We start from the raw sequence: 12079 nt of genomic DNA on the forward strand, positions 1-12079 counted from the left end.
CCCCACCCACCCCCACCCTGTCCCCAAAAACACAGACCACTAGTAACCTTAAAAAGAAAAAGACAAATCCCAAACTTTCATTGTGAAGAATGGCATTTGTTTCTGAACTGCGATATTCTCCCAGCTTTTTATGGAAGTATTTTTTTATTCTCTGATTTAAAGATGTGCTATTTTACCTGGAATGTCCATGAATAGTCTTGTACTGAAGTCAAACAGAGATGTATTTTGTCGGCATGAACTAGTTTGTACCCGTGAGTTTTGGACTAAAGCTTTGTGTCCAGCTTGTGCCTCCACCTAGTTCAGCATGACGATGTCAAGGGTCAGGGGTCGGGGGGGTTTTAGGTCGGGGGAGGGGGAGGGGGGGGTCAGGATACAGTTTGGCTAAAAACAGTCTGCACTTTGCCCCATGGACTTACAGTGCGGTCAGATCCGGCAGTGTTTTGTGTTGTGCTGTTGCGTTATCTTAACTTTGAAGGTTTATGCTTATCAGGAACATCAGCTTTTTGTGTTTTATTTCTTGTGTCTCTAACAAACATTCGATTACTGTAGTGTTGGAACGGTATTCCCTCAAAGGCTGGCGATTGATTGTGTTTTTGCTTTTTTTTTTTTTTTTTTTTTTACCACATGCAACAAAAACTGCAATGATTTTCTGTTTCATTTGTATTATACAGAAAACACAACCCCTATCGGTAAGTCTGAGAGCGATTTGAACATGCACAAACTCTTAAAATGTATGCACAGTATTTTAACGGTGCAGTTTTAATGTTTGCACGTAGTTAGCAATTATGGAATAAAAGCTAATTGACTATTTGATGCAATCGGGCATTAATTGTGGCAGCTTTTATTGTTAATGACTGTAAAATGGTCTGTTTATTGTCCTGAAACGTAGGAAGTGTTAAAGGTCAGACATAAGTGTTAATTTGCAAGCTAAGATTCAAAACAATTTTGTTCTTATTTGAATGTGTAGTACAGATACTTACTTATTTTGATCTTCAGAGGCATTAAATTTTACAACTACACTCCTCACAACCAAATGCACTAATCATATTTTCCCCATAACAGCGGCAGCCGTTGTAGAAGTCCACCAGCATGCGTTCAGTCTGAAACTATCCTGCTTTAACACTGCAGACAGAGTGGAATTACATTTTGGTTTATTGCAATACAAAACTTTACACACAGAAAAATAAAGGTGGCGAAAATGGTTCTTTGGTGAGATGCCATAGAAGAACCATTTCTGGTTCCATAAAGAACCAAGGTTCTTTAAAGCAGTGATTCTCAACCTTTTTCATATCAAGGACCCCTAATTTAGTCCACATTAGAGCGACGGACCCCCACTTGATGAGTGTCTCGGACCCAAATCTGAGAATATTTTTATTGTCAGATATGATTTTGTCCAGAATTCCATGACTGTCTGTATTGTAGGTAGAGAGATAACAGAGAAACTATGATCAAAACAGTTATTCTTCTGCATTCTCTAATTGTGTTCACTTCTTGTAAATGAAATAATGGTGAAGTTTAACAATTCATCAATTTGCTGGGGACCCCCTGGAACCCCCTCAAGGACCCCTGGTGGTCCCTGGACCCCACGTTGAGAACCACTGCTTTAAAGAACCATTTCAGCTCTCCTTTGCTTAGACTCCTGCATTGTCTTTTTGTTTATCTGCCCTTGTTCAGCCTCATTTACGATTGTACAGTATATACTATGGAGGGGATTTGTTATTATTATCACCCTCCATCCAATAACTAAGAATTAAGAAACTTTTAACATCCCAAAGAACCATATATGGTTCTTGGTATGTGGTTCTTGAAAAGTTCTTTGTGGATCCAGAAATGGTTCTTCTATGGCGTCACTCTGAAGAACCATTTTCGGTTATAGTTCACACCTTTATTTTTAAGTGTGTGTGTAGTGTCTTTTAATCAACTAGTTACCCGACCAATCATTTTAATTTGTTGAGCAACTTTTTTTCCAAGCAATTCCTCTCAAAGAAGGAGCAAAAGTGCAGCATGCAGTTAGAAGTTGGACTTCTGCAACGACTGTAAACTGAGGAGTGGATTTAGTCTTAATGTGTGTCCTCACTGATGGGATGTAGTGTAATCTGTTTATGTAATGAAGGGTTTTACTCCAAAAAAAAAAAAAAAATACATATCCATTTTGGAAGAAATTTTCTACCTGAAATTTCAGTCAGTGTTTCCAAAAGCACAAAAAAATGAACTATTTTTTAAGCGGAGGTCTTCAGATGGCTCATAACTTGCTTTACTTTCATGTCAGAAGTTTTTTTTTGTCAGTTTTTCAGATGGTGGACGTCTCATGATGGAATGACACTTCAAATTCTGAATAACCTGTTGTCCTATTTATTTAATTGCCTGTCTCCACGTTTCCACTCATACCAGCCTTACTTCTTATGTTGTTGCTGGACAGATGATGATCCCATCAGCCTCCAGCATCATGTTACCATGTGCACATACAAACAGCCAAAAACTGAGAAAACCTCCTATCTGTATATTTTTGCATTTCCGTCATGGTCAGTTATCCTGAACGGCATTATGAAGTAGAGTTTCCCAGATGCCACTCTTGACTTAATTTATTTGCAGTAAAGGACGATGTTTTTTTTATGGACTGCATCACAGGCTCCTGTGTGTCATGCTGGCTTTCTGCAACCTCTGAAGTCACATGAATGGATGTATTTTAACAACTGAAATAAACATTGTCCCATGTGGATGTCGTGCACTAAACCTTTACTTCTGTCCTTTATACAAAGATGGTGGCTGTTCAACTTGTTTGATGTGTCGCTGTATTCTGACTGATAGTGGGCGGGGCCAGAGGCTCAAATTACATCTGCACAGCAGTTTGCACATGGATGTACAACACAGTCTCATGGCAGTTTGTGAAATAGTCCCGAAAATGTAATCTATTGATTCGTGTACATGGACACGATTTTTCAATTTTTTCCGTGAAATGAACACGACTTAAAAAACGTGCCTCCACCACGACCTGAATTACGTTCCTCCACCACGAATTTGAAAACATAAGTTTTGGCAAATAAAACTACTTGTGTTACGGTTATGGTTAGGCAACTAAAACAACTTGGTTAAGGTTAGAGAAATGGTTTGGTCATGATTAAATAAGAAAAACGTTCGTTAAAAATTTAAATGTGGCTCACGGTTGAAATGTACTTTGAACATGCTGGGAATCAAACCCCGGTTAATGGCATCAAAGGCAAACGTATACGCCCATCCTCCACCCCAACCACAACTCCCTGACTGGCCACCGTTTTATTTCAATGTCACACTACTTCCTGAGTCCCGACTGACAGAAAAAAAAACGTGTTGCAGGCACGTAAGATACTTCCAATTGAAATACATTAGTTTGAAAGAGGTGCCGAGTGTCACGAAAAAAATGGAAAAATCGTGTCCATGTACATGAACCAATAGATTAAATTTTGTGACTATTTCACAAACTGCCGTGAGACCGGGTTGGGATGTATTAGGGTTTGCAGCTACAACACTTTTTTTAATAGTCAAATCATATAGTTTTTGTTGCTTTGTTATTGCCTTTGATAACGTTATGATGTGTTGATTAGGTAACAAAGCTAGCAAGCGATAATTAGGTAGCATTATTCAAAAGTAAACTCCCCAAAAAAATCCCAAATCTGCCAGGTGCCAGATGATGTCATCACCTGTTGTACTCTATAGAAGGTGACATCACCTGGCGCCAAAGATCAGCCAATAGCAGATGGCAATTTCAATAGCTTTTTACCATTAGATGTCAGGCTTTACACAGATCTGGGTTTGGGGTTTAGTTTCTCTTTAATGACTTCAGACCCAAACAATGGACGCAACCTTTTCTCCAAGCGTTGTGTCCGAGACGATTATTCCTGTCGTCTTTCAAAATAAAAGTTGTAGTGAACTGGGAAGCTTTGAACAGCTGCAATCAACTTCTTAATTTTTCACAAAAAATCACAATTAACTGTAGGGAAACAAGGAAGTGTGGAAATCTGATTGGCTGTTGATGACCAGCTTGTTGAGTTTCCCTGGTCGCTCTGCTCTGTAGGAGAGGAATGGACTTCTGCTGACTTGTTGATCATGTTGCTTACAGTCTTAAAGGAATAGTTCACCCAAAACTGAAACTTCTGTCATCATCTCCTCCCCCCTCATGCCAGTTGAAACACAGGTGAAGTTTGTCCATATAAGACACAGGGAGGCTGCAGCACAACTCCATAGCAGCCTTCTCCAAAACAACTGAAGTCAGTGGGGACCAGTTCTTCACAGTTCCAAAAAGACCTACAGTATATTTACACCATCATTTAGTGCAAATCTGAACTACAGCTGATTGATTTGCAACAAATAATGGTGTATAGGTCTTTCTATTCACAATGTGATTGTTTGGCTGTTTTTGTTTTGGAGCTCTAAAGAACAGGTCCCCATTGACTTCAGTTGTTTTGGAGAAGGCTGCTACCAAGTTGTGCTGCAGCCTCCCTGTGTGTTATATGGACTAACACATTTCACCTGTGTTTCATTTGGCATGAGGGGGAGAAGATGATGACAGAATTTTCATTTCTGGGTGAACTATTCCTTTAATGCACAGTTACACTCTTTACTATTTGTTGTTTGTAATGCTGCTGGTAGTTTGATATGAGTTTATATTCAGGCTCGTATCAGTTTCCACGATACTGTTCACTTCTCTCCAGGAGCTTCGCTGAGACTCGGACTACCTGTTCCTGTTTCAGACGCGTCTCCGGTTTCATGAGCCTGCTGAGTTCCTCAGGTTCTAGCTGCTGATCTATGTAAGAAACAGATGCTGTTTGTTCCTACAGCGCAGCCCGGGGCCAGTTTTCATCACTACTTCCTTGTTCCTGCAGCCTCAGTCTAATGTGGCCTGTTCCTGCCATATCTGTGGCATTTTGGGTATGCGAGTCAAGCTCTGCCAATCAGAAGTAATGTAACACTAGCGTCAAGCCTGCAGTCGGCTCCAGCTAATCAGAAGCAATGTAGTAACATGAGAGTGGATCCTGGCTCAGGCGGCTCGGTCCGAGGTGGAGGAGCGCCAGAGAAACAGCAGTGAATTATGGGATACTGCCTGATTCTGAATTATTAGATTATTTGAACCAATGAAACATGAAACCGCAAATATGTCAAAATACGTAATATATCAAGGTTATATTTCACAGTTGATTTTTAAAGCCTAAGGCATGACACAAGGGAGGCGCACGAGGATTAAGGGACAGCCAGGTTTATTTTGAATTAAGTATTAACTTAAGTATTGAGTTAACAGAAATGGAACAAAACTGAAATGTGAAACCAGACGGCAACGAAATACAACCGGGCAAGTGGAGGAAAGAGAGAGAGAGAGAGGGAGAGAGAGATGCTGATGGTCTTTTTAAATGTGCAGGAGGGGGGCTATAAAAGAGCTGGGTTCATTCGTTCATTTGTTCTTTGGTTCGTTCATTTGTGTGCAACGCTTTTTGCAAAACGTATTTTTTAGGCGGTGCAGAGTCCCCAGAGCCTGCAGGAGTGAGTAGCTGCTGATTTTCTAACCATTTTTCTAACTGGCTGAGTCAACGCATTAATTCAAGATTTTGTTCCGTGATTCTCTTAGTTCTGCACTGCAAAAAATCTCCATCTTAAGTCATTTAGTCTGTTATTGCAGTGGTTCTCAACGTGGGGTCCGGGGACCACCAGGGGTCCTTGAGTGGGTTCCAGGGGGTCCCCAGCAAATTGATGAATTGTTAAACTTCGGCATTATTTGATTTACAAGAAGTTAACACAATTAGAGAATGTAGAAGAATGACTGTTCTGATCATAGTTTCTCTGTTATCTCTCTACCTACAATACAGACAGTCATGGGATTCTGGACAAAATCATATCTGACAATAAAAAATATTCTCAGATTAGGGTCCTTGATGTGAAAAAGGTTTATAATCACTGTGTTATTGAGTCCTAAAGTCATAATTTTCTTAAAACAAGTGAAAAAGAATGGGATTAGATCATTTCACTTTCACGTTTCCAATGCAAATCAACTTGTTTGAAGAATTTAGTAGAATCAAGTGTCATTTTCTTGAACATGTTAAGATGGACATTTTTTTGCAGCATCACAACACTGAGCACTTTGGCTTTAACAGGTGGAGTTTTTAAAGTCAACCTAGTTTCACTCACTCCAGTCATGCAGAAAAACCCACCCACCCCTCCACCCGAGCAGCTAGAAAGCACTAACACACTTGTTGTACCTCATGACCCCTTTGGCACTGATGAGCCGTCCCAGCTCCACCCACCTGTCTCTTGCAAATAGGAAAATGAAACAAACCTGGAAGCAGCAGACAGAGCAGGAGGGTCGTCTGTGTGATAATTTGCACTTTCATGCATTTCACGCATTCAAACTCATTTGAAACTGTCAAAACGCCATGATTAAGGTTTTCTGTAGAGCTTGGCTGCTCCTGGTAATTATTCTCACCTCTCTTGACACACAAGCACTTAGTGTTGATTCATCTGACTTCATGTTTAACAGCAGGCCAGACGTTGCAATGTCAACCACGCACAAAACATCCAGAAGGTTGCTGTGTTCCTGCCATGGCATTTTGAGAGCTGTGCTCACAAAATCACTTGATGAAAATTGTTCATTACCTCCGCCAAGGAGGTTATGTTTTCGGTGCCGTTTGTTTGTTTGTCTGTTTGTCCGTCAGCAGGATTACGGAAAAACTACTGGCCCGATTTTCATGAAACTTCGTGGAAGGGTGTAGCATGGGCCAAGGAAGAACCCATTAAATTTTGGAGCGGATCCGGATCCGACTCACGAACAAGCAGTAATAGCACAAACCTTGGCGGAGGTCTGCGCTCTCCGAGTGCCCTTCTAGTTTTGTTTGTTTTATTTGAAATCAGAATATCATTCCCTACACTTAACTACAGGCTGTTTTCCTTGTTGGTGACGTCCATCACCAAACCCCGAGTCCCCAAGTCGTATTTTACCACCTGAAGGCAGATGAGAATGATATTTTCAAGTTGGAAGCTCACATCTACTGTGTTCCCCACTGGATGTGAGTCTGTCCACTAGAGCAACTAGAGCAACATTGCCCCAGTCTCTTCAAAACAAAGCAATTTTCAAGGCAGAAAATCCTCTGTTGATGCTGGGTGATATCTGTTGTCAGTTTATTCTCTCTCTCTCGCTCTCTCTCTCTCTCTCTCTCTCTCTCTCTCTCTCTCTGCATGTGGGTGAACAAAAGCAAAGTGCTTCGAGAGCCTTCCGTGTGTCAGCATCCATCTGAAGGCATGACAACCGGTTACCATGGCAACCGCATCGTGAGCGCACCCCAGGCGGCTCTGGGAACATTCTCAGAGGAGGGATGGAGTGACAGAACCAGGAGGCAGATGGATGGAAATGTAATGTGAGATGTGAGAAATTAAGATGCAGAGGAAAGGACTGTAAAGTTATTTTCGTTATTAAAAACAGAACTCCTCAAAAGAAAAAAGCAGAGCATGAACACAGCGTAACATGGGGTCATTCAAGGATACAATGAAGCGCATAATTAGACTTGGCATCTTCAGATAAGTACTTCTGATACAACAGCATAAATCAGTATCAAAATTACAGCAAACTGAAAGCCTCAGCACACTAATCTTTCTAAAGCTTAAAGTTTGCTTTGACTTGGGGAAGATGGTGGATGCACTGCAAAAAAATCTCCATCTTAATAAGTCATTTAGTCTGTTATCGTGTCCTAAAATACAAATTTCTTAAAACAAGTGAATAAATCTGCCAATGAGGTTTGATAATTTCACTTGTTTCCAGTGCAAATCAACTTGTTTGAAGAATTCAGTAGAATCAAGAGTCATTTTCCTGACAGCAGTGCAGTGATCTGCCTTATTCTGACTGCTTTCAACAGACTGACTGGTTTCATTTCTAGAAAACTCCTGAAACAAGTGAAGCTGCATTGGAAACAAGTGGAGTTATCTCTCCTCACTGCAGGATGTTTCTCTTGTTGAGAAAAATAAGATCTGAAGGCTGAATATGAGACTAAATGACTTGTTAAAACTGACTTTTTTTGTAGTGTGTATGTTTACCTGTTCTTCTCACGCCTGCTTTTTCCATACAAGAAGCATGACCTGCGAATCAGACCTCAGGAACATGGATTATCTTTATACACCCATGACTGAAGCTCTCTCACACCCTGAACACGCAAAGATTACACTGGAAACTAGAAGGGCACTCGGAGAGCGCAGACCTCCGCCAAGGCCAATAGTCCAGTCTCCAACATTTAATGGGTTCTTCCTTGGCCCATGCTACACCCTTCCACAAAGTTTCATGAAAATCGGGCCAGTAGTTTTTCCGTAATCCTGCTGACAAACAGACAAATAAACAAACAAACAAACGGCACCGAATACATAACCTCCTTGGCGGAGGTAATGAGACTGAGAGTGACAAATCGGGTTTTGATTGCCAATTGCAGGCAGGAATTCGTCATGCCAACCTGTTGTGTTGAAATGCGAGACACATGCAAAGAAACATCATCGGTCTCACTGAACAGAGTGTCTTCTGAATGCAACAATACAGACCAACATTCATTTCTTTAGCAGTTTGTACAGTTTTTACACTACAAAAAATTATAAGTTGTCCAGTGACTAGTGTTGATGCATCTGACTTCATGTTTAACAGCAGGCCAGACGTTGCAATGTCAACCACGCACAAACCATCCAGAAGGTTGCTGTGTCCTGCCATGGCATTTTGAGAGCTGTGCTCACAAAATCACTTGATGAAAATTGTTCATTACCTCCGCCAAGGAGGTTATGTTTTCGGTGCGATTTGTTTGTTTGTCTGTTAGCAGGATTACAGTAAGGATTACTCTCCAAGTGCCCTTCTAGTTTTCTCTTGTCTCCAGACCTATCAGCTTATTTCATGATATTTTTAGTCAAATTCTCTCACTGCACTGGCAGATAATCTGCTGGTTTCAGTAAATTTCACTTGATTCATGCCAATATGACTTCTTCTTTCAAGAAATCATCATAAAACAATGAAGAAAATCTGGGAACAAGAAACTTTCTCCAAGACAATTTCACTTTTACCAAGTAAATGTCCTGAAACAAGTTACATTCTCCTGGAAAAAAAAAGGTAAAATTATCTGCCAGTGCAGTAAGATGATTTCACAAAAAAACAAATCTTAAAATAAGCTTGATAAGTCTGGATACAAGATAAAATAACTTTGCAGTTATTTGCTGTGTTGCCCCTTAAGGTGGTAAATCACCAAGTACCATCAACCATCATCCACCATCCACAAGGCGAATTCAGGAAAAGTCTGCTTGTCTTAAGACACTTTGGCAGGAAATCAACCATGTTCTGGACATCCTATTCTCTCCTGAATGTCTAGTCGGCTGGTAAAATGGCAAAAGTGGCTTGTTCAGTTTGGGTTGGACTGGCAAGTGGACAAAATAGTTTCCCGCCCTGCAAGTAGCCTTAGTTTAGTTTAGTTTAGTTTAGTTTAGTCTCATATTCAGCCTTCAACTGTATTTTTCTGAAACCAAGAGAAACATTCTGCAGTGAGGAGAGATAACTCCACTTGTTTCCAATGCAGCTTCACTTCGTTTTCTAGAAATTAGTGTCAGTCTGTTGAAACCAGTCAGAATAAGGCAGATCACTGCACTGCTGTCAAGAAAATTATTCTTGATTCTACTAAATTATTCAAACAAATTGATTTGCATTGGAAACAAGTGAAATCATCTCACCGCATTGGCAGTTTTCTTCACTTGTTTTAAGAAAATAAAAATTTTAGGACTCAGTATTAGACTAAATGACTTGTTAAGATGGAGATTTTTTTGCAGTGAACTCATACAGTGAGTAAAAGAGTGCCCTCAAGGAGGCACACAAAATAATACAACAACATAACTGCCCGTCCCGCTCCAGCAGCGCTCAGACTGAAGGCATTAGAGGCATGTGGTCCGGTCTGACGAGCGCTGGCCCGGCCGGCGCAGCTCAGCGGTCGCAGGACGCCGTGTGGGAGGGTGTGAACCGACTGGAATCTCACACCAGCGCTGGCAGGGAGTTTTCCCGCCGGAGCGCTCAGAGCATTTCGGAGCGACGGTCCAAGCCACAGGATCGCTGCCTCCCGGCCCTCAGCGCTGGAGGACTTGGCCCGGACACAAGGAGCCCGTCAGTGAGAACGCTCCGCTCTGTCAGGGCAGAGCCGCTCATTCAGTCCGGCTGATGAGCGGCTTTAAAGCTGCAATAAGCGACATCAGACCTTCTAACCAATCCCGAACCTAATGTGTGCTATGTGGAGATTTCATTGAGAAATAATGATATAAACCAATATCCACACAGCAGCAGCTGTGTTGCTGTTTTCTCCTCTTTTCTAAAGCTTGTTGTCAGATTCCCCTCCTGAACGAAGCTCCTCCCGCTCCATAACTTTTCATCTTTTTAAAACTAGCTTGTCTCCTCCCTCGCTGTTTAAAAGCGGCGCTCTCCCCCTCCCACTCCTGAAAAAAACTCTCGTAACGGCAGAATCACCATCACCAAACCATAACCTTCCGGAATCTCAAGTCCATCCACCCCTCCTCTCTCTCCTCCCTATTGGCTGACACCATCCCTGACTCTGCCCTCATCCAGAATGTTTCCCCCACTGACCTGGTCAACACCTACAACGACGCTCTCTCCTCCTGTCTCAATCAGCTCGCTCCGATAAAAACCAAGTCTGTCTCTTTCACTCACTCCGCCCCCTGGTAAACTGACCATCTCCATCACCTCAAATCAAAGGGCCGCCAGCTTGAACGGCTCGCCAATAGAACCGGTCTCACTGTCCATTCAGATGCCTACAAACTGCACCAACAGCAATACAAAGACGCCCTCAACAGTACACGCTCCTCTCACTACTCCTCCGTCATACAATCTGGCAGCAATAACCCAAAGACACTTTTTTCTACCATAAGCATACCCCTGAAACCTATGGACACCAGCTCCAACTCCTTCACCGTCAGTAAATGTGATTCATTTCTATCACTCTTCCAAACTAAAATTGGCACAATACACAGCCAACTGGCCACCGCCTCCGCCTCCACCGTCTTTGATCCGGAACCCATCTCCCCTCCACTTTCCAATCACCCATTCACATCCTTCACTGAAATCACTGCATCGGACCTATCCTCCATAGTCACTGGCATGAAGACCTCAACCTGCGTCCTGGACCCCATCCCCTCCACCCTAGTCAAGGCCTGTCTCCCCTCACTCTCTCCTTTGATCACTAAAGTTATGAACTCTTCTTTGTCCACTGGCCTCGTCCCCCCTGTCCTCAAACTCGCTGCTGTCACCCCCTTACTAAAAAAACCTGGACTCAACCCTGACACCCTCAACAACTACCGGCCCATCTCCAACCTCCCCTTTCTCTCAAAAATCTTAGAGCGTGCTGTTGCCTCCCAATTAAAATCACACCTGGACTCCAATAACCTCTATGAACCTTTTCAATCCAGTTTCCGCTCAAGACACAGCACTGAAACTGCTCTATTAAAGGTCACCAATGACATTCTCCTCTCTGCCGACTCTGGTTCCCTCTCCATCCTCATCTTCCTTCACCTCAGCGCCGCCTTTGACACCATCAACCACTCCATCCTCATCACTCGCCTCCAGTACTCCCTTGGCATAACCGGCACTGCCCTCTCCTGGCTTAAATCATATCTCTCCGACAGACATCAATTCATCTCCATCAACAACTGCAAATCCACCACTGCCCTCGTCACTCATGGTGTCCCCCAGGGCTCAGTACTTGGTCCCCTGCTTTTCATCCTCTACATCCTACCACTTGGACAGATCCTCCGCCAACATGGCCTCCGGTTTCATTGCTACGCAGACGACACTCAGCTCTACCTCTCCACCAAGACCATTTCTGCAGCCACTCATTCCACCCTCACCACCTGCCTCACAGACGTCAAAACATGGATGCAAAAGAGCTTTCTTAAACTCAACTGCAACATGTCTGAAATCCTCATCATCGGCCCAAACTCCATCACCGGCTCCACCCAGGATTTCTCACTCCCCCTCCACTCACGTCCGCAACCTTGGAATCATCTTCGACCCCACCCTCTCATTCCTCCCTCATGTAAACCAGAT

This window comes from Centroberyx affinis, unplaced genomic scaffold (genome assembly GCF_046629955.1).
Source record: "Centroberyx affinis isolate AG114_WGS23_722 - 3 ecotype Tasmania unplaced genomic scaffold, CSIRO-AGI_Caff_v1 ptg007799l_1, whole genome shotgun sequence".
Taxonomy (NCBI): domain Eukaryota; kingdom Metazoa; phylum Chordata; class Actinopteri; order Beryciformes; family Berycidae; genus Centroberyx; species Centroberyx affinis.